General features: G+C 40.1%; 1 protein-coding gene across 3 annotated transcripts in view; it reads left to right on the forward strand.

The window, feature by feature from the left end:
• ALDH1A2 (aldehyde dehydrogenase 1 family member A2) overlaps nt 1-20,843 on the forward strand; it is an 80,926-nt gene that overhangs the window by 27,654 nt on the left and 32,429 nt on the right. The gene's annotated exons all lie outside the window — the stretch shown is intronic.

Here is a 20,843-nt window from a genome sequence, read left to right on the forward strand (position 1 = left end):
TTTATGCCTTGAATCTTTGCACCTTCAGTATCTTCAACTAAAGAATGCTTTCATTTCTGCTGGAGAAGTTTCAGATGTATTGTACAAACAGATTACAACGTGTCAGACTTTGTTTTAATTACTGAGTAACTTAATAGGAAAATAAAGCACATCGGTGCTGGGAAAAGGTGATAACATTTTTATCTACTGGAAATACAACTTTGGGAGCTTTAGAACTGATAGGAAAATCAGTTTGGCCGATGTGGTGCAATGTTTTTTCTTCCATATCATCACTTGAAAAGCTTTTCATCTTTTCTCTTTCTTAAGCGGGTGCCAAAACTAATTTGTTCTCTAATTTGTTACAGCTATTTCATGTTCTAGAAGAATGTTTCAGAGGAAACTCAACTATTTTAGATTTCATTGCATTTTAATGAGAACTGCAGTGTGCAGATTTGAAGCCGCACGTTTTCTTGCATATAATTTGTTTGAAAATCGTTTAGTTAAACAGGGAATGTAATTATTTGATGTTGTGTGCTGTTACACTTTGGAGCAGTGATACTTTGCAAAGTGCTTGACATGATTTTTCCTTATTGCTGGTTTCAGAAGTGCTCCGTGGTTGGTATTTGCTAACAGCATCACCATCAGTTTGCACAGGACGTGTGCTTGCACTTCTCCATTTTAAAACTTGTTAATTGGTCCAAAAAATCCTTTAAAAATAGAGCAGTCATTAACAGTGCACTTTTTGAGGATTTAAGCTGGATAGCAGCCTGTAATTGAAGTTTATTGTGCTGTCTCAGAAATTTGTAAGGTGCTACACGTTTTATCCTACTGTGACAAGTAAAAGAAAGTTACTTGTTTTCAATATTAAACCAAAACCAGCAGCAACCCGTTTCTTCTGGACTGGGTTTTGAGGTATCAGGTAACTCCTGACTGCTTGTGAGAGAAATGGGGTTTAGGACAAGCACTGAATGTTTCACTTAGTTTATCCTCTGTCTATGCTTTTCTTTTTCCTCCCTCCTTTTTCTCTGCAGGAAATATAAGTGATTTATAGATAATTGGAGTCTTCAGTTTGGAGTTGTGTCTTGGGCAGAGCTTTTATCCAGGATCCCCTTTCCCACCTATTACAAAGAAAAACAATCAAAAATGAAATAATGGATTGTAACTCGATTCTTTCGTGTGGGGGAGTGGTCGCTTCACGTCTTAAATGCCCAACAACTTCCATAAACAATAAATAACTGTAGAATAAAGAACTTCACCAAGAAAAAGGCAAAAGAAAAACCTCAAGCCTTTTAAAACCAGGCGTCAGTAAGCATTCCTAGCAGCTTCTCCTGCTTTTTAGCTGTGAATTTTAAACACGCATCCAGGACCCAGAATTCTTGAACTCTTCATTACTTCCGTCTCTGAATGTAAAATCTTAACTGTTCGAGTGTTAATTCTTGAAGGAAAGGGCCCCTGTGAACTGTTAATCTAAGTGACTTTAATACATGTTTTGTCAATTCAATTCCACTTCTAGAATTCTGAAATTGGAAAATAATTAAGACAGTTTTGTTAGGACAGAACATATCAAAGTCCCAGGAATCCTTAAATTAGATTTGCTAAGATTTCTAACATGTAGTGGAAAAAATACGTTTGCCTTTCCTTAATCTTTAAAATATTACGATATTCTTAGAAATACTAGGAAAGCTTGTTTGAAGAACACAGATAAAATAAATACTGTCCGTGTAGTTGTAGTTTCCATGTGTTTGATTGTTCAGTGGAATTAATGGAACTCGTGTAATATCCCTCTGGGCTTTCTGAAATGAGCAGAAAGCTGTGTTAAGTCCTTCTGATCTGTCACACCTGATGTACAACAAGCGCTAAGGCAGCGTGATTTCCATTGGTCACTAAAGAGGTACTCAGTGCTGGAATTTACCTGATGCTTCTTGTGTGACTTCTGTGTTAGGAGTATGTTCTTTGCAAAAAAGAGCCAGCAGAAGTACTTCTCCTTTTCGATGCTTTGGTACGGCCTCTGGGAAAATAAAGTGTTTTAGATGTGCATAATAAGAATTGGGGAATAGGATGGGAGAAGCCACATTCTGAACAGATGTGGAGATCAGTGGTAAACTCACCATGGTTTTTCTGTGTGGTTAGCAAATACTACGGCTGCTACATGAGAGATTCTCTCGCTCCTCATTGTGATGCCTCTTTAATTCTTTACGTCTCAGCGTTAACATTTGCAGAGGAATTGCTTTTATTGCACCCAGCCTCCCTCAGACCTCCCGAGAGCTTAGTGACAGTGCCATGCTTCATGCATAAGGGAATACGGGGCTAGGAAGGTTTGAAAGGAGGATCTAGCCCTGTCCTTGGCAGAATGTTGTACTCCTGCTAGTGTCAAATTGGGGCCAAAATGTCTCCTGCAATGGGGTGCTCCGGAAGTACCAGGTGTGTGTGATGAGCCTTAGCCTGTTGTCCACTAAGACCTGCTATTAGCACATTGTGTATAAAAGGCACATTTCAGACTTGATAACTTCAAGAACTTTATAGCATTGGAGGGAGACCGAGATCCTGATGCCTTCCTCTTTCATGTTCTTATGAAACTCCATCCTCTCTCTCCTGGGACTGGAATGTTCTCCAAGTGTCTGATGGTTGACATGGAAGCAGTCCAATGGATTGAGTCCTTTGTGGTGCTTTCTTCCCTTAACTTTTCCATTTGATGGACAAAAGGTGTTTTCTACAGCATGTGGTTATCCTTCCTGTGTTGTGGTAAAATCAAATCTGCTTCACAAAGTATTTTCATGGTGGTTTTAGTAAGTCGTACTGACTTGATAAGGCAGCAGCTGGTAGAAGAAAGTGAGATCCCTGCGTTTCTGTTGTGTTCTGAGCCCTGTCACTGCTGCATCTAACCTGGTCAGCAGGCATTCTCAGTTCACGTCACGTTGAGGACACTAATCTAGCTGGACATTTTGTTTCTTGTTTGCCTGTTGCTTTAGGTGTGGGATGGAGATGAAGAATTTTAGCACAAGGGAAAGTGGAAAAATTGTGGTCTTTGGGAAGTTTTTGTAAGAGGTGGTTTAAGGGGTTGAAGTATACAGCACTGTGGCAGTGAAGATGTACAGAACTGTTTCTCTAGTAATAGTAGGTTGTGAATTGATTGATGAACATCTTTTTTGACCTGTGTAAAAGGATGTGCCTCTACTCTTGCATCATTGGGTAAAAACAGGTCAATTTCTGAACACAGGTCAGGTAAACTAGCCAGGCTGTCTATCTATCCAGTGCTGAAATTAACTGTAGACAGCAGGTTGGATTAAGTGTTGTCAACTGTTTCTGAGTAGACAAGAACAGATACATTTCAAATTCTCATACAGTAAGCATTATGTTTTGACATGTTTTGTTGCTGAGTTTCTTTATTCTGATTCCCATTTCTTGGCATTGACCAGAAATGAGTGTTTCAGAGTGATATTACAAACATTTTTTTCACCAAAACTTCCTGTGTTTCTCAGATAAAATTCCAAACTGACATTAAAATAGGAAGTAAGACAACTCTTATTTAGAAAAATATACAGAGTCTTTGAAATTTATTGAACTAGAGGCAAGCTCTGGCAAAAAAAACCAAACAAACAAACTCAGGTAAGTGGTAAATACATGCTTTTCTCTCTTGTCCACGAATAAGCTCATTATTTTAATGCCTTATTTTTCAAGTCAGTTTCAGTTATGATGCTTGAAGGAATTAGCTAACCTTTTTGGTGAGCTCAGTGACTAGTGGTTACAAGAGATGCAGCACAGAAAATCATAGAGATGGTTGCATGAGCAATAGTCAGATGGAACATCATTGCTTTCACTTTGTGGAGCATTTCAGCACCTGTGCTGGTACCATACATGTCCCTCTGTATACGTGGTATTTTAGGGTATGTGCCACATTTTGAATACTCTTGTTTGAATCTGCAGTTTAGACTCTCTTCTAGTGTGTGCATACACTGGGGTTGGTAGTACAAACCATCAGTCTGCACTGCAGTTGCACACTATGCACTTCTCCAGTTAACAGGCTGAACACAGGTCTCCATCCCCAAACCTCTTGTCTGTACAAACCAGATTTGCCCAGGTTATTCATAAGGGATCAAGACACAATTGAAGTTTTACATGTGTTTAATCTCCTGTCTTTGCTCACTCCAGTGCCTCTACTATAACTGTGTTAACTGAAGAGCTTATATCTACCTATCTATCTATCTATCTATCTATATATATAAATATCTTGCTGAAATAAGCAATGACTAGATACCTACTCAGTGATGCAGTAATTAATTGTTGTAGCAGTGGCCTCTCTGTGCTCAATTTTTTGAGAGGGTTGGAATTTTCAAAGCAAATCTGAACCAGTTGCATGCATCAAGATATACAAGACAGTATTGCTGGCGAGGGGAAATTTCCCTCTTTGTCCAGCAGATAATGTCAGATTACATACCAAAAGAGATGTGTTTTTCTAATCTCTGCCAAAAAGTTTATGATTTCAAATGTCCAATACAAATGTTGTATGTATTTATTTGCACACAAAAGCCAGGAGGTCAGTGACAATCAGAACACTTGCCTGAGTTGAAAAAGAGCCAAATGCATATCTCTGCTCTGAAGCAAATAGAGCAGAAACTTGAATTCAGATCCCTACTTTCTCATAATAGATAGATCTCAATTGTCAATGGTGTCTAGCTCTAGCCATCCTTGGAAAGAGTCTCTCATTCTTTCCTGTTGGATAATCCACTTGTTGTATGTGTTAGTACTGAGATACATTGACTTAGCCCAGCGGGCAGGACAGTTGTGCAGGAAAAGCAGTATTCAGGTTGCTGCTCCAAGAATGCTCATGATGTCAGATACCGCAAGGATTTGATCAAAAATCTATGGCTATGTGTAGGTGATTGGACTATTGAGTTGGGACAGTGTGTCTTGAGTACAAACTTTCATTCTGACAAAAAAAAAACTTGTTAATTCTCCATTCCATTCTGTCCTTCATACATTTTTTCCCACAGAACTTCATGAAACCATTTCCATATTCAGTTTGTCTTGACTTATCCACATTTTCTGATATAAAAAATCACAGCGGTCAGAAATTCTTGATCATCTCTGCTCAGCTCCCCTATCTCCTTGTTAGTGCAGAGTTGTTCCCTGCAGACCTCAATGGGCTCTGCCAGTTTGAAGATATTCATTACCATAAACTGCTTTGTTCATCCAAGTGCCACATCTGTTTCTCTTCCCTTCTTTGCAATGCACATTAACAGTTGCCTTCGATAAACTGTCCATGGGCATTACAACTCATTGGGTATATCACCATCTAAAAGTAATCTGAACCATCCCTCCCTGCAGGCTTTGCCCCACACTTGTTACCTCTGGCAAATTTCATCTATCCCTGACTTGTACCAACAGCTTTTAATTTCAGTTCTAATTGTACTTTCCTTGGTACTTGGCTTAGTCGGAGTATTCTTATCCACGAGGTATGTTACCTTACTATTAATGAGCTGCTAAAGCAGGTGAACCATGATATTGATTACTAGTCACTGTAATGAAGGGGCACCTTGCTATTAACCTCTTTCCAGGGAGAATTATCCATTTATTTCCAGTCTTTATCTTATCTCTTAACCGCTTTTTAATCCATGGCAGAACTTTATCTTTCACCATATGGTTACTAACTTTCCTTAATAGCCTCTTGCTAAGGACTTTATCATCAAAAGCCTTTTTAAAGTCTAAGTAAATTATATCCACTGATTCATCTCTGCTCCTCATTTGACTAACTATCTTCCAAGAAATCTTGCGAGTTTACGGAGGTAAATGACAAAAGAGTTCATTGCTCCATATCATAAATTCTGAGTCAGATCCTACATAAAACCCCTTTTCTTTTACAGTTCTGAAGCTATTTTTTCTAAGACTGCCTGAGTGGTATCATGTTGCTGTTTATTTTTTGCAAATTGTTTCATTCTCTGAATTTTTAAAACACGCTTTTTATGTTGATTTTTTTTTTTAGAGTAGAAACAAGTCACCAAAACATCAGCTTTAGTTCAGCTGAAAGAAACACCCTTAAAAATGCATTTATACAGAGACAGCATTTTAAGAAAGCAATATAAATATAAATGTGTAAAGGTTTTTAAAAAATGCTCCAAAAGTTGCCAATTCATGAGGGGTTGTTTTGGATGCTGCTGAGGCGTCCTCACACGTGTGCTGCACCCCTACTGGGACACAAACAGGAGCATAAATGGCTACGTGAAAGGAGAAAGATGAAGTTTAGCAAATGATTGCCATCGAAGGACCCAATCGTTCTTGACTTTGATGATTATTCAGGTGAATAGATGAATTCCTGTTTGGACTGCTTATACCTGCTTTTTTATTTTTTTCCCCCAAAACACAGGTTCAGTGTTTCAGAATTGGTCTAAAGTCATATTTCTACTGACGGATATTTTCTGTTACTTGTAATAGCAATCTGCCTTTGTGATGTGAATGTGACACATCAATTTCAAGTTATACAGTGTACTTAAGCTTTAAATATAGGAGTATTTCATTATTAAAAGTATGATATGTGAAGCCACATCAAAGAGTTGCTGCAATAGCATTGGTGAAATAGTCTCCAAATGACAAAAGAAAAAAGGGCTTCATTCTTGTTTACTTGAAGTCAGTCCATTTCTCAGATAGCCTAGTGAATTAGATTTCTACCTTATGACTTGAAACGTAATACATTCCAGCTTTGTTGGGAGGAAGTGGGAAAATATTTCAGAACAGAGAACCAAATTCTGTGACCCACATGAAAATGTTTAAGGTCAGTTCAATCTCAGTTGACCTCATCTGGAGGTTAAAACACAGGGACAGAGCTGACCACTCAAGTATATAGACCTTAATCTGGGAGGGATTCATGGTTAATCGAGACCTTGAATTGTATTCAGAACCTAAAGTGAAGCCAGTGGGACAGCTCTGCAGAGGCTAACAGCAGGTGGTGTGCTTACAGAAAGGATATGCTTTGCAAATATCCACGTGGATGTTCAATATGTCCCAATTTAAAAGCTATACACATCCATTTGAAAAGCTGCAGAGGCATAGGAGGAGGTGCATGGGAGAACAGACTGCAGCATCGGGTGGAAATAGGGAGATGCTGTCCACATACTGTGCTTTGGTCACCTAACAGTGATTACACAAAACCCCTCCATTTTGGCTCTAGTTATCAGAAAGTGCCTTTCTCTATGGAAATTTAAACACATTTGCACAAAGGCTGCACTCTAAAGTAAAACTAATTTATTTCCAAAACAGAACTATTTCAGGTAAATGCAGGTGTTATTGCATTGTCATATATCCTCTTGTGAGTAAGTAGGTCAGGAGGTCTTAAATTTGTCCTGAGGTGAGTAGAGCAGGTCAGAGCTTCAGGTCTACATTTTGTCTGAAATATAATCTCTCCACTTAGAATGGCCTTGCAGGTCTGGGCTGTGGCATTGCTCTGTCAAGTTTCAGTGGGAAAAACACCACATAATACATCACCATCTTCATCAATATCACCCTGGTAGTGGCTTTTATGTAACTCCTGATGCATCAGCTTTCTAACTTGGAAGAGTTGAGAGACATTTGCATTTGGGGTTTCTTTCAGGAGCTGAATTTCAGCTATTTGCAGTATACGTGGGACTGAAGCACTGTGAAGCATGGCCTTTAAATGATCTTTGGTGTACTGCTGGTGTTAGAGTTTTGGTAAAGATGCATCTCCAAGAACAAGCATTATATCTGTCATCCGTATTCAAGCTCCAGTTCTGCTCATCTTCCCTTGCCCCACAACATGCATCGCATTCTGGCTGGACATATCAGCCACATTGATACCGCCACGTTAAGACATCCCAAATCAGCAGCCATTTCTAGGAAGTACTGCTGGTATTCTTTTTTGTACGTTTTATAGCCAGGCTGCTCGGGGAATCTGGTGGCTCTGTATTTTTATTATTATTATTATTAAACTTCTCTTGGCTTTTTCTTTTGTGTTAACTTCTTGGTATTTTCTTCTTCAGAATATTTCCTAAGTTTTTAATTTTCATTTTGTGTTGCAGCCTTTTAGAGTTAGCACTTTCTTCCTGTTCTTTGACCTGCATTGCCTCTGGTATTTTTCTGCTTAGCCACCTCATTTTCCTGCTTCTGCTTCCCATTTTTAGTCTTGGGAATGCAAATCTTTGACTCCTTTACATTCTTAAGCCTCCATGCTGATTCTATGGATTTTAATTTCCTAGCTTCAAGCAGGGAGTTTCTGAGTTACTTCCCTTTTTGAAAAAGTGCTCCTTTGCTTTAAGTTTAGTATCCCAGAGAGTGGAGCTTCTTCGTGTGCTTTTCTCCTGCAATAAAGCCAAAATTATTTATGTGGTAACCATTTCTCAGGGCTTCAGACACAATTTCTAGCCCTGGACAGGAATGTCAGATGTTGTTTATTAGGATATAGAGAACTGTATGTTCTTTAGACGCTATTTCAATGCAGCTCTCACTGATCTATTATGTAGTTACTATTGCACTCATCTTCTGTAGCCTTCCAATTTTTTTCACACTTCATGGTCTTCAGTTGCTTGGATCTAGAAGTCAGTATTTGCTCCTGCTATTATACTTCATAGCCTACCCTGCCTCTACATCCGTGGAGGTGCATTATGCCTCTGGCTCCCAAATGTTTCTCTTCCATACGCTGACAATGGAAATCCTTCTGCACAGAGCTACTTGCCCCTCCCCACAGCCTGACTGGTATTCTTTACATAGTTTTTAGCTAGAAATCATGGTATGCCTCCAATAATTCTCATCCCCTTATGTATAAAAAATTCTATTTTTTTCTTCTCTGTGACATAGGCCAGATCACCCATTTTCACACTTAGGTTTCTTACGCTTGTTTATTGACACTTGTGTTTTATTTCCTAATTATAAGATGACCTAGAAGAAAATTGTGATCTAGTTTTCAGCCCAATCATTGAAACACTTCCCATGACATTGCACCTCATTCTCATTTACCATTCTGCCAGTGTTAAAAGTCCTTAAAATAGAAATTAGTTTTAAACTGGCTTTAATACGTCTTTACACTGTCAAAGTGATATGAGGAGGCACTTATGTAACTGACAGTTGGATGCATAGAATTATTTTTTTAAGAACCGTTTCATTTAGTTACTCAGAAGTTTTCTGAAGTCTATTTGAAATGCTCTTTGCATCCAGGCACAATAAAAGCATTGTCCTCTGGTTGTGTTCAGACCTTACCAGCACACCATAACATGCACATTTTACATTTCCACGTGCGTTTTTTCAGTTGTAACAGAAATGGTTTGAGTTTATTTTTGGGCAGTTAAGAAACTACCAAGAAATTACCACCTGCCTTTCCAAATCAGGAGGTTTATTTTATTTTCTCCAATTTCTTCACTTCAGACATATGGTTGCAGCAGTAACCAGTTGTACCAGACTGGCCTGCACAGACCCTTGGAGACACGCACCGTTTTTTTTTCCAGGACATCTGGCTAAGCTTTCACCCGCTTTCCATCAGTGCTGATGCTTTGTTGGTCTTCCTCTTTTTATCTTTACCACGCTTTCTTTACCACAGCTACTTAATGGCTTCTTCTGTCTTTTGTGATGTCTGTGGGTTGTGTTGTCCTAAGAGGTGAGAATCAAGCTCTGCTTTTTCACTTTTCCTCTGAAATTGTGATACGAAACTAACACTAAATGTGTTGATGATAACCTAGCCTTGGTGGTCCAGCCCTTGGAGAGCAATTTTAAAATCTCTTTGTTAGTGAAGACATTTTTAGCTAGCATCATGCAACTGCAAATGTTAATATTCATCTCTTTCCATCAACGCTTTTAGAAGGCATTAATTGATTCAGTCTCACTGTAAAGCTGGTGAGAAGGCTTCTTCACAGATGGGGGAGTTTATATTTGTAGGAGTGTAACCATGACTATCTGAGACAGTAGGTCAGTGGCAGTGGCAGGATCCCTCGTTAAACCAGCCAGACTTCTAGAAGAGTTTTTTAAACTAAAAGAGGGGAGATTTAGATTTGATGTTAGTTATTTACTCGAGGTTGGTGAGGCCCTGGCACAGGCTGCCCAGAGTGGATGCCCCATCCCTGGCGGTGCCCAAGGCCAGGGTGGATGGGACAGGATGAGCTGTTGGGTGACAGCCAGCCCGCAGCTGGGGGTTGGGACTGGATGATCTTCCCTTCCAGCTCAAGCCGTTCTGTGATTCTGCGAGTCTGATGTGTTTTGTGGTGTATTTGAGAGAATTTGTCAGCTTAGCATGAAGCACAAATGTTGCTGCATTATAGCAGAATCGGGATTTTACACTGATTGAGATTTCTACAGCCAGAGGAGAAATATCACAACTTCTGAGTGTCTTTCTAGTCTAAATGACTGTGCTATTCAAAGTGAATACAAGTTGTTTTACTTTGAAGAGAGATAATCCAAATTTCGTGTAAGTAATTCTACTTTGAAAATATCCAAATCAGACACTACTGAGTCCGCTTAGTTGCCAAGAAAATACTTTTCTTCTCTCTCACCTGTCTTTCTTCTAGGCTCTGCTTTTATCTGAGAATCACAGAACCATAGGGGCTGGAAGGGACCTCTGGGGATCACCAAGTCCAACCCCCTGCTAAAGCAGATTCCCTGCAGCAGGTTGCAGCTACTGTTTCTACTTCTACTACTGTAGAATTCTGTCAGCTCAAAGGAACTAGCTTTCAGTTTGATGTTTTGAAAACTTCCCTGGCCTCAGACAAATGGGTGTAACAAATATCCAGTGGACCCTACTTTTCCACCAGTCCTTTTCTATCCAAACGGAGCACTTAACCTGTACAGTCACCTGAACGCTGAGGCCATGTATATTTAGCACATAATTGCAGGGGTTGGAAGGGACCTTAAGAGATCAAGTCCAACCCCCTGCTAAAACAAGTACTCTACAATAGGTCGCACAGATAGTCATCCAATAGGATCTTGAATATCTCCAGAGAAAGAGACTCCACCACCTCCCTGGGCAGCCTGTTCCAGTGATCTGTAACCCTTACCATGAAGGTCTTCCATGTTCTTGTATGGAACTTTCTACATTCAAGTTTTAGGCCATTACTCCTTGTCCTGTCACTATGCACCATCGAGAAGAGCCTGACCTCATCCATTTGCATCCCGCCTTTCTTCAAAACATTAATCAGATCCCCTTCAACTTCTTTCTTCAGATCAAACAGACCCAGCCTTTCCTCATACAGGAGATGCTCCAGGCCCTTTATCATCTTTGTGTCCCTCCACTGGACTCCTTCTAGGAGATCTCTGTCTTTTTTGAATTGGAGAACTCAGAACACAGTATTCCAAATGTGGCCTCACCGGGGCAGAGTAGGGGGGAAGATCTCCCCCATTCTAATACACCCCAGGATCCCATTGACCTTCTTGGCCCCAAGTGCACACTGCTGCCTCACGGCCAACCTGTCGTCCGTCAGGACCCCCAGGTCTTTCCCTGCAGAGCTCCTCTCCAACAAGTCATGTCCTAACCTGCAGTGACGCATGTGGTTATTCCTTCCCAAATGCAAGACTCTACACTTCCACCCTCTCTGGATAGTTTTAATGTGAAGTAATTGATATTTCATACTCTCGTTTCATTAATTTTTTTGAAAGAAGGATGTATTACTAAATGTTCAGTCCCTCCAACTCCAGAAGGGAAAAAAAAAAGAAATCCTCTTATTCTCTCTGTATGATTCTTACGAAATGGAAGTGCAGAGTCAGTGTTTACATGTTGGCTGTATGTGCACTTTCATTTATGGTATTAATTATGCAGTTGTTTGTGGAGTCACCTATGTATGTATGTAAAATGACTCCATGTGCTCTGCTGTTTGGTATCAGTTGGAGCAATGGCTCTGTCAGTTACTCTCTTGTTACTCCCTTGAGTGCTGTCTGGCAGGCGCTGCCATTCTTGCTGATAGATGTGCCTTCAGACTGCTGATGAAGCTTGTGGCATTGCTCCCTTCAGTACTTTTCTGTTAGGAAGAGGATTTCCATTGGTATAATGTGGGAACAACACTGGAAGACCAGGTTTGTTGCCTCTAGTTATTGTTCGTATTCACTTTTCACATGTTTTGTCTTAGTAAAGTACTTCAGCATAGAGAGAAGGAAGTCCCTGCTATTTAGATTACAACCAGGAGCAAGTACAGGACGTGCCCAGCAACTGATGAGCACAGCTCTTCGTCCCACCAGCTGGGACAGCTGCTTTTAATGTTTGGGTTCTTCTAGCTGAAACACAAATGTGTTCATGCTCTTGCTCTCTGTCTCATTTCATTTCTCTCCTTGAGGGAGCATTAGGACAAATCCTTGATAACTTATTTCCTGGTTAGAAGCCTCTACCTGCTTTCCTGGAGTGGCTCCCTGTGACTGGGAACCTTTGTAGTCAGCTCTTCCAGCTGTTTGCCTAAATGGTCTTCGGGGAGACTAAGAGCAGTGAACCTGGAATAACAACATTTGACTTCAGCTAGGTCCCAAGAGAATTTAGTTATTACTTAATGGATTGAATTGGTGACATATCTTATACCAGATAACTGCCAGAGGTTGCATGAAATTAACCTTTAACAAATGGCCAGTTATTGGTGTATACCCCTTACAGAAAGCTGGGCATTGGGTGACATACGTTCACAGTAATTAATACTGTTTTTCATATCTTTACATGCCAGTAGAATTTGCAGTGCCTGGGTGAAAAATTTCTCAGGTTTAAGTCTTGATGGTGGTTTTCGCCATTTAGTGATCATGTGTCATTGTGTTCACTACACTGAGCATAAATCCTGTCTTGTAAACAGCAGGGAGACTAATGGGGTTTGCCCAGATTCTGGTATCATTACATGGAGCTCCAGCAGAGAAAAAGGGAATTTGGTCAGAAAGGGGAAAAGAAACCTGAATTTTAAAGGAAATGTGGAAAAAAAATCTCAGAACCATGTATACATTTTTTAAGAAAGGCTTTTTATTGACAAGACTTATAATGTACTTTGCTCATTTAAGGAAATCTCTGTGTAGTTAGGTTTTGTTTTTGCCTTAGTCCACATTTTTGGAACTTCATGTTTGGCATAAGGTGAGGGTCATGTTTTTAATTTACATGCTCAGAGTTACTGGTCTGCTTCTATTTAAAAGTAAATAGAAGAGATCATTTTTCATGCAGGTTTCTGTTTCTATATGGAATAACTTGTCAATCATACATAAAAATGTTAAATGTTGGCAGTGTTTTGCTACACCCTGAAGTGGTTTATTTGCTTGGGACTGTAATCAGCTCTAATCAGCTCTTGCAAGAACACATCCAATTTTAGTCTTAGCACCACAGTGTACTTCAGGGTGTAAATTTGTCAGGTATCCAAGCACAGCAGGGTACTTCGACAGCTTAAGCCCAGTTCTCCCCAATCAGCCTTATGCATAATAAAAAGTATAGTGGCCTTTTCCAGTTTCCTGTAAGTAAAGTCAGTGGACGACCAGCAGAAAGGTCTGAAACAGAAATCAGAACGGAACTCTGAGGCCAGGGAATCTTGCTAAAAGTTTCTTCTCTCTAGAGGAATATCCTCAAGTAAATAAACCAAGATTTTTCAAGCCCCTTCACTGAAAAAAATTTACAGCCTGAGAGATTTCATTGCACTGTTGAATAAAAGAAGAGGTGTAGTGTTCCTTTGCATCTTCTTGAAGAGCAAAAAGGTTTATAAATCAGACTTCTGGGAATTGTTATCTCACAGCTTCTTCTAACAAACACAATTTGTTTTAAAGGCTTTCACCAAAGATGTCATAAGTGGTAATCCCTATGTTGTAAGTAGGTACTTAATGTGATTTAACTTAATGCTGATGATGCAAAGCTATTCTCCCCCAAAAGCCCATTAAGAACATCCAATTTTCTGGTAGACTAACGCTCCTGCTTACTATCCTAGAGATAAGTGACTGTTTAACCAGGATAATAAGGAATAGCTTCAAACTGAGGCTGCAAACTGAGTACTATGTGCTCTTCCTGAATGTTCAGACTTGAACACAAACTTATTTTTATTTAGGAGTAATTTGAAGCTGTGTGTAAAGACATGACATACAGGCACTTGCAGTCACCTTGAGGAGTGTACTGGTGAATATTGTTATTTATTATGCCTCTTAGTAAGCATAGTCCAGGTAGAAAAGGGCCAGTGCAAACCACTTATGTAAACCAAATAAGAAAATGATAAATACTGAGTTGGATTTCACATAGGCCTGTTGTACAGATAGCTCTGAGTTTATACAAATAATGCTTCTCGTACTGCCTGCTCATTTGTTTGTTTGACTTCTGTGGATTTCGTTTGTGCATAATGACACGAAAGGAAACATCACTGGCATCATTTAGCAAAGTGCAGTTTTTGGAGATATTCAAAATAAAAAGTAGAAGCGAAGTCAAGCTTTCCAGGAGCTTATTGCTGCTCACTTGGGTCTAATATAGAGTTAGCACTTTGCAGGTCAGTGGCTCTGCTATTTGTCTCTGACCTAACAGATCTGGAGTTCTTCACATCAAAACCAAGTCTTGCTGAGCTGAGATCAAACGTGTTAAGGTAAGGATCTTGCCAGTGATTTATCGTGCCAGGGAGGGTGATCAGGCCATAAGGGGCCACTGCAAATGAAGTTGACATTCCAGCAATTTCTCACGTGTAAGGTAATTTTCTCAAATGGAGCTTTTAAGTCAGAATATATTTGCTTAGTGTATTTTTTTTTTGTGTTGCCTACTCTGTCTTTAATTCTGGGAGGAGAATATATTCATACAGCACAACTTATCTGTAAGTCTTCTTTGGTGATGAGCATTTAAAACAAAAAAATTACTATAAATAGTATAAATACCTCTGCTGCATTCTTTTAAATGGAAGAATATGTTTCCTGCATACAAATAGAAAGATTGCCTGTTTTATGTTGTGCAAAAGGAGTGCATGAGACCAGCAGAGCACAACTGATGCAAAACACAGGAAAACTACAGACTAATAAACCTTGTTTGTACAAACCCCTCCTCATTCCCACAGTCTTAAATGAGCACTTGTGGAAGTTTCCAGGATCAAGTTCTTAATAGCCACAACTTCATTAAAGCCCACTGACAGCTCAATGATTGGTTCTGTAAACAAAGACACCCTCCCCTTCTCTCCTGATATAATGGATTTTTTAGAAATGTTTCATTATTTCATTTTCAAGTTGCAGTAAATGCCATCGAGGATCACGCTCCATAAAAACCACTGCCATCCTTGCCCAAGTCATTCAGTGATTGCTTTTTCGTTGTTATCAGTGGAAATCTGGAGCATACTGAATACTGGGGGCATCCCATCTTCAGAAAAGAATGTTTTTGAATGCAGTGCAGAGCGAGAGAGTAAATGTTCTTCTCCAGCAAAAAAGGATGAGGGAAGCTTGGAGGCTGTTCCATAGGGATACGTGAAATGTTACGTGAGCTGCAGGAAGAGTGTTGTTATTTCTGTACTTTGCCACTAACAGCACAGAAATTCTTCATTAACCTAAAAAAGTAGGGATTACTTTGAAGTTTCTTTGAAAAGTAGAAAATACTTTGTAGTCTGCATGTGCTGAAAGTAGAGGGCTTTTTTTCCACAGGTTGAAGGGGACAGGCAAATGAATGAAATGTTTGTGGTGGCCTCAGTTCAACAGAAAAAACAATCTGAACTTTCTTTTTTTTAGATTAATTTTCTTGAACAACCAGATGCAAAGTAATCCCTTTAATGAGACTAAATTGAAATAATGGATGCTACATCAGCATGTGGCACAGTGAGAAACCAAAATAGGAAAAGGTACCATTGCTGTTGGCAGGCTGGATTTTGTGCAGGACATACCTGTGGGGAAGGAAAAAAAGCCAAGTGAGCATACTGCTGCGTGTTGTAAGGACTTATTTAATCCCCTTAACTAATTACTCAAACTTCCTAATTCCAAATCATACAAACAGGAAAGTTTAGATAAGCAGGGTTTTTTTTCAAACGGGTGCCCCCTACAGCTTAGAAAATAAACATGACAGGTTTCCCTGTCTGATGTGCTGCCATTTGCAAAAGAACAGACTCAACTCCCAGAAAGACAGAAGACTAATTAACGCAGGGAGATAGGCAGGGCAAACATTTGGTGTGAGGATTTGGGACGTTGGGGGCGGGGAGGGGGAGAAAAAATCATGTTACATTTCACTTTCACAGCAGCCTTTCTCTGGTTCCATTTGCTGCACAGGGAACCTGTGTTTCCCCGAGCTTCTCCTCCCACTCAAGCCCATTTTCTAACATACCATTCCCAAAATGTGTCCTAACTGTGAGTGGCTCAGGGAGGATCATGTATTTATCCTGAAGCACCTAAACTGCACGTCTGATCATTGGGCCCATCAGCAGAGAGAAAGGCACTGGCGGGCTGACTGAGCACACCTGTGTGTGTGCAGCCCTTGGGAACACCTCCCTTTCCTCCAGTGCCTTAGGGTCTGGAGAGAGCCTGAGCTCCCACAGGAAGTGCCATCATTAGATCCTCCAGCTTCATGTCTGCCACAATGAAGCCTGATTTCATTTACACGTCACCAAGGTCTTGATGTAGTCACCTATTTTAAATACTTGGCTTCTGATCCAAAGTCCAGTGATGGCAAGGACCACTCGTGATTTCAGTAGGCTTGGCTCAGGTATTGTTGCTTGGATGTTATCTCCAGTGAACCTGAACATTCAACTCTTCTCACCCAGTCAGGTACCCCAGTACAGCACTGGGGCTGAACGAACATAATTCCACCAGATTGAGACATGCTGCCACACTGACAGTGAAACCAGAGCAGCCTCATTTACTTTTTTTCTTTTTTGGACCCTGTTCACTTCTGCTTTATTGGTCCTCTCGCTGTAGTATGTTTGTAAGGTTTGAAATTCTCCAGTATGCTCCAGATTTTAGACTCTAGATATCTTAAGTGAAATGCCAGCTTAAGTTTATGAAGGAAACCTCCATTTATAGCAGGCCATGTCTAGAGGGTATATTATGATCCTCCTGCTCTGGGGTACAAATGAGTTAGAGCAAACAAAACAGAATGCATGCAGCTTTAGAAAAGAGCTCTTCTTTTTCAATTTAAAAAAAAAATATATATATATATTTTTAGGAAAACATTTTTTAGATGAGGGTGGGAGAAGGAAGAGCCAGGGCAAGCCAGAATGTCAGCAAAGAAACAGCCAAAACACATTCTGTTTTCATTTGGCCTTTGCAGGGTCAGGTGTGGGTGTCCGGTCTACAGTGAGACAGCTTGGTCTCCAAGTGTCATTGTCTCTCTGCACGCTGTTGCCATTACTTTTGTATCACCTGGGGTTCAATCCAGCTCCCACTGCAACCAGTTGGAGTTTTCATGTTAACAGGAGATTGCTTGCAAGAAGTTTAGTGCAAAGTTCACTTTTATTTATGTGTAGTTCACTGTGATAATGGTAATTCCTCCACATATGCACAGCATCTCATTACAAGAACCAAAATCTGGGTCACTTCTGCAGGAGTAATACTGCTTTGTGGTAACTGTCATGAACAACATGATAACCATTTGTGGTTGTATGCTCAAGCCAGACGGACAGCCTTGATGTATGCAGCAGCATTGTCTGAAAGTGGTGCAGTCGTTGGCACTGCTGAGCAAAAGGCTCCTGTGCCAACTGCCCTGAGAAGCAGGATTCAGCAGTAAGAACATTGCTCAGGATTTGTGAGCTGCCCAGCAGGAAGCATTGCACTCTTACTGTTCGCCTGAGCAGCTCCTCTGAAAAACGGCAGTGCTGCTGATCAGTTGCTGACCAGCCATCAGTGGATCTGCTGGGCTGGCTTTTGCTTTCCTAATGCTTGTTTATAAAAGCAGGTTTTTGCTGATTCTGAAGCCAGCTGCTGGTTTCCAGTCGATCCCAAGAGTGCCTGACAAAATGCTCTGCTAGAAAGTGAGAGGTTTGTTGTATTGAGACAGCCATAAAAGTGAAGGAAAACAAAGCCTGAGAAAACAAACATGCTGCACTTCTGATTGGCAATCCCTTCTATTTCATTCTGTTACAGTTGTACTAATCGTTAGGACTCCTGAAATGTTTCCAAAGGAGAGGAAATGAAATCGCTGTGATGGGAAAGGATATGAAATTTCCTGACCAGACTGAGGCACAGGTGCCCAATATCTGTGATGTTATGAAGTATTTACCAAGGGAAATGATGCTGCTGGATTTTTTGCATGCTTCTAAAATGGTTGTGTCCTCCTCCCCATCACACACACACACACAAAAAGCCATTCTGTATTTCTTAATGCCTCCAGCTATGAGAAGATGCTGAGGGCTGAACAGCTGTGATTTCTTTATAAAGTACTTTGGCATCTAATGCCCCCTCCCCCATCTTTGCAGATTTAATGTCAAAGGCTCTCCAAGGAGAAAGCCACATATGAAAAAAAGATCTTTGATGGAATGAAGCTATAACCAGCTACTAAATCAATTGAGTTAGGAAATTCCCATTCATTCCTCCATTCATCCAGAACCATATCTCCTGTGGGAAGCCATTATTATTTGGATGTTAAAATCCTCTTCCTGTACCAAAAAACATTTCTGGAGCTGCAACAGTAAAAAACATTGTTTATTAAATCCATGGGAAAATAATTCCACCTCCAAAGAGCTGGAAGCTGGGCCACTGTCTGTCCGCTGCCTGAATCTCTTACTTATACAGCTGGGGAGCCTGAAGAGTGTCTGGTGACATCATCACCAGGCAGTAGTGAATTAAGAATGCAGATCATCGTTTCACTCACACATCATTTGAGAACGTTTTCAAGAAAGGAAATGAAAAGTTACATTGTTGCCACCTGTGTTGATTGCTCTTCTGACTTAATGTATCCCAAATTACTTTTTTTCCTGCATGTTTTTAGAGAAGATGATACAGAAAAGAGAGGCAGTGAGCAGGCAGGAATCTCCAGGGAACTGAAAAAATTGGTCCCACTTTCCAAATCCACAACTAGCTCCAGGGTGACCAGGAGAGGGAATTGATAGTGCCAGAAAACCAAATCTCATTCAGCTGCTGTGCTGAATTTGAATTAATTTTACACTTACACAGACAGCCAAATAATACTTGTTTTGTACTTGCTTAGTGGTAAATAGTGATGAAAACATAAAATCCTGTCTATTTTCTACCCGCTCCAAGTTCTGTTACTGCTGCATTACAGAGTATATTGTTCAGCCTCGCTTTGTAGGCATCAGTTTCTCTCTGAATGCTTATCCCTTGTATTTTTGTAATGATTTACCTGTATGGTTTGATAACAAACATTAAGTTGCTAATTATTAGTAAGCCAGCTGGGACAGACGGTACTTATACACAATATTGTAATTGTTTATTTGCAAAGCCTAACGTGCGTTGCTTTATGCTGAAAACAATTATTTTTTGCTTGATTTCAAAACTGATGATCCTACAACATGCTCCTGAGCTCAGTGCACCATGCTTCTTAACAGCAGGTCTTACCCAAAGTGTGATGCATCATTTCCTTCCAACAGTGTGTCAGCAGAGTCTCAAATTAATTTGGAACTTTGCATGATTACTTTAAATGTTCTTTTCCTCTGTATTCAGTTTTGTATGTTATGGTCTCAAAGGCTATGAACAGTCACATGCCCTGTGTGATGGCCCAGGATGCTTCCATCATTACTCATATGCATCTCTCAAGGAAATCTACAGTGGCTGCACATAATTAGCCACAGGCAGAATCTGAAACTAGCAATTACATGGTGGGACTGTTATCTTTCAGAGTTCTAAACACTAAAGTGTCTCGGGAGAGCGTGTGTGTATAAGGTTGATGTTCGTACCAGGAAGGAGGTGCATCTCATTTGGAAAAGAACAGAAACCATTGAGAGACCTTCAGGATCTCATGGGAAGGCTGACACTCCAAGCACACAGAGCCCAGGGCATGCAGGGCCGAGAATTCAGCCAGTGCCATGCCATTCACAGTGCCATGGAGCACATACATGGCACACCGTGTGCAAACCACAAAAGGTAACACCAGGACTCAAACACAAACAGATTACCTCAGTAACTCCTGGAAAACTCAAGTGGTTAATCAGTTACCTTTTATTTACATATATATGCTTAATGCTGAATTAAGTTGTAAAAACCAAAGGCTGATTTATAGCCCCAGTCAGCCTTAATTAACATTGATTCCAGGGGAATAGTAAATGCGAATAGCCTTCGCAATTGAGGTTGAACAATGAACTCACTGGGTGTTGTCCAATTTGTAGCATGATTTACATGGAAGCAAGCCCTTCTTTTTTCTAGGGTTATCCTTTTTTCATCTGGTGTTTAGGATGGGTTATATATAATCCATAGATAGGGAACATTTGCTGTCAAATATTCTACCTGATTTAGAGTTAGCCTTTACCACAGTCGCTATAAATAAGGGAGAAAAAAAAAAAAAACAATTTGAGGCTTTGCAGGGATTCCTTGTTCTTGCAATGTGTCATCGCTTGTCCATTTCATGGCATTTTTACGAAGTGGCCATAATGAAAGTCAGATTAAATGTACAGGATATATATGTTTAATCAACAGCCGTTGGTGTCAGTACTGCTGGAAGAGTTATAAAAGCCCCCATGAATGCAAATTTATTGCAAAAGAATCTAAGTCTTAATGGTAGGAATATCTATCGAATGGTACTACCTGACACAGAACACCTAAAACTTTCAAAAATGAATTATTTAAGTGTAAGGTTTTGCTTGTAAAGCCGCCAGCTGCTGGATTTCAAGACTTGAAACCATTCCAAAACACGGGACTAGGTACTTTATGTGTGCACTAGAGTAAATACTCTGATTTTACTGCCAATTTAAATGTGCTCAGTTTACAGTAATGAGCTTGTATAGGCAATACCTTGTTTATAGAAAGTGGAACAGGAAGAAACTAACATTAACCATTAACAGTAGCAATTTCTCTTGCCTTCAACTCTAACTTTATACCAAATA

The sequence above is a fragment of the Phasianus colchicus genome, chromosome 12 (genome assembly GCF_987193195.1).
Source record: "Phasianus colchicus chromosome 12, bPhaCol1.hap1.1, whole genome shotgun sequence".
Taxonomy (NCBI): domain Eukaryota; kingdom Metazoa; phylum Chordata; class Aves; order Galliformes; family Phasianidae; genus Phasianus; species Phasianus colchicus.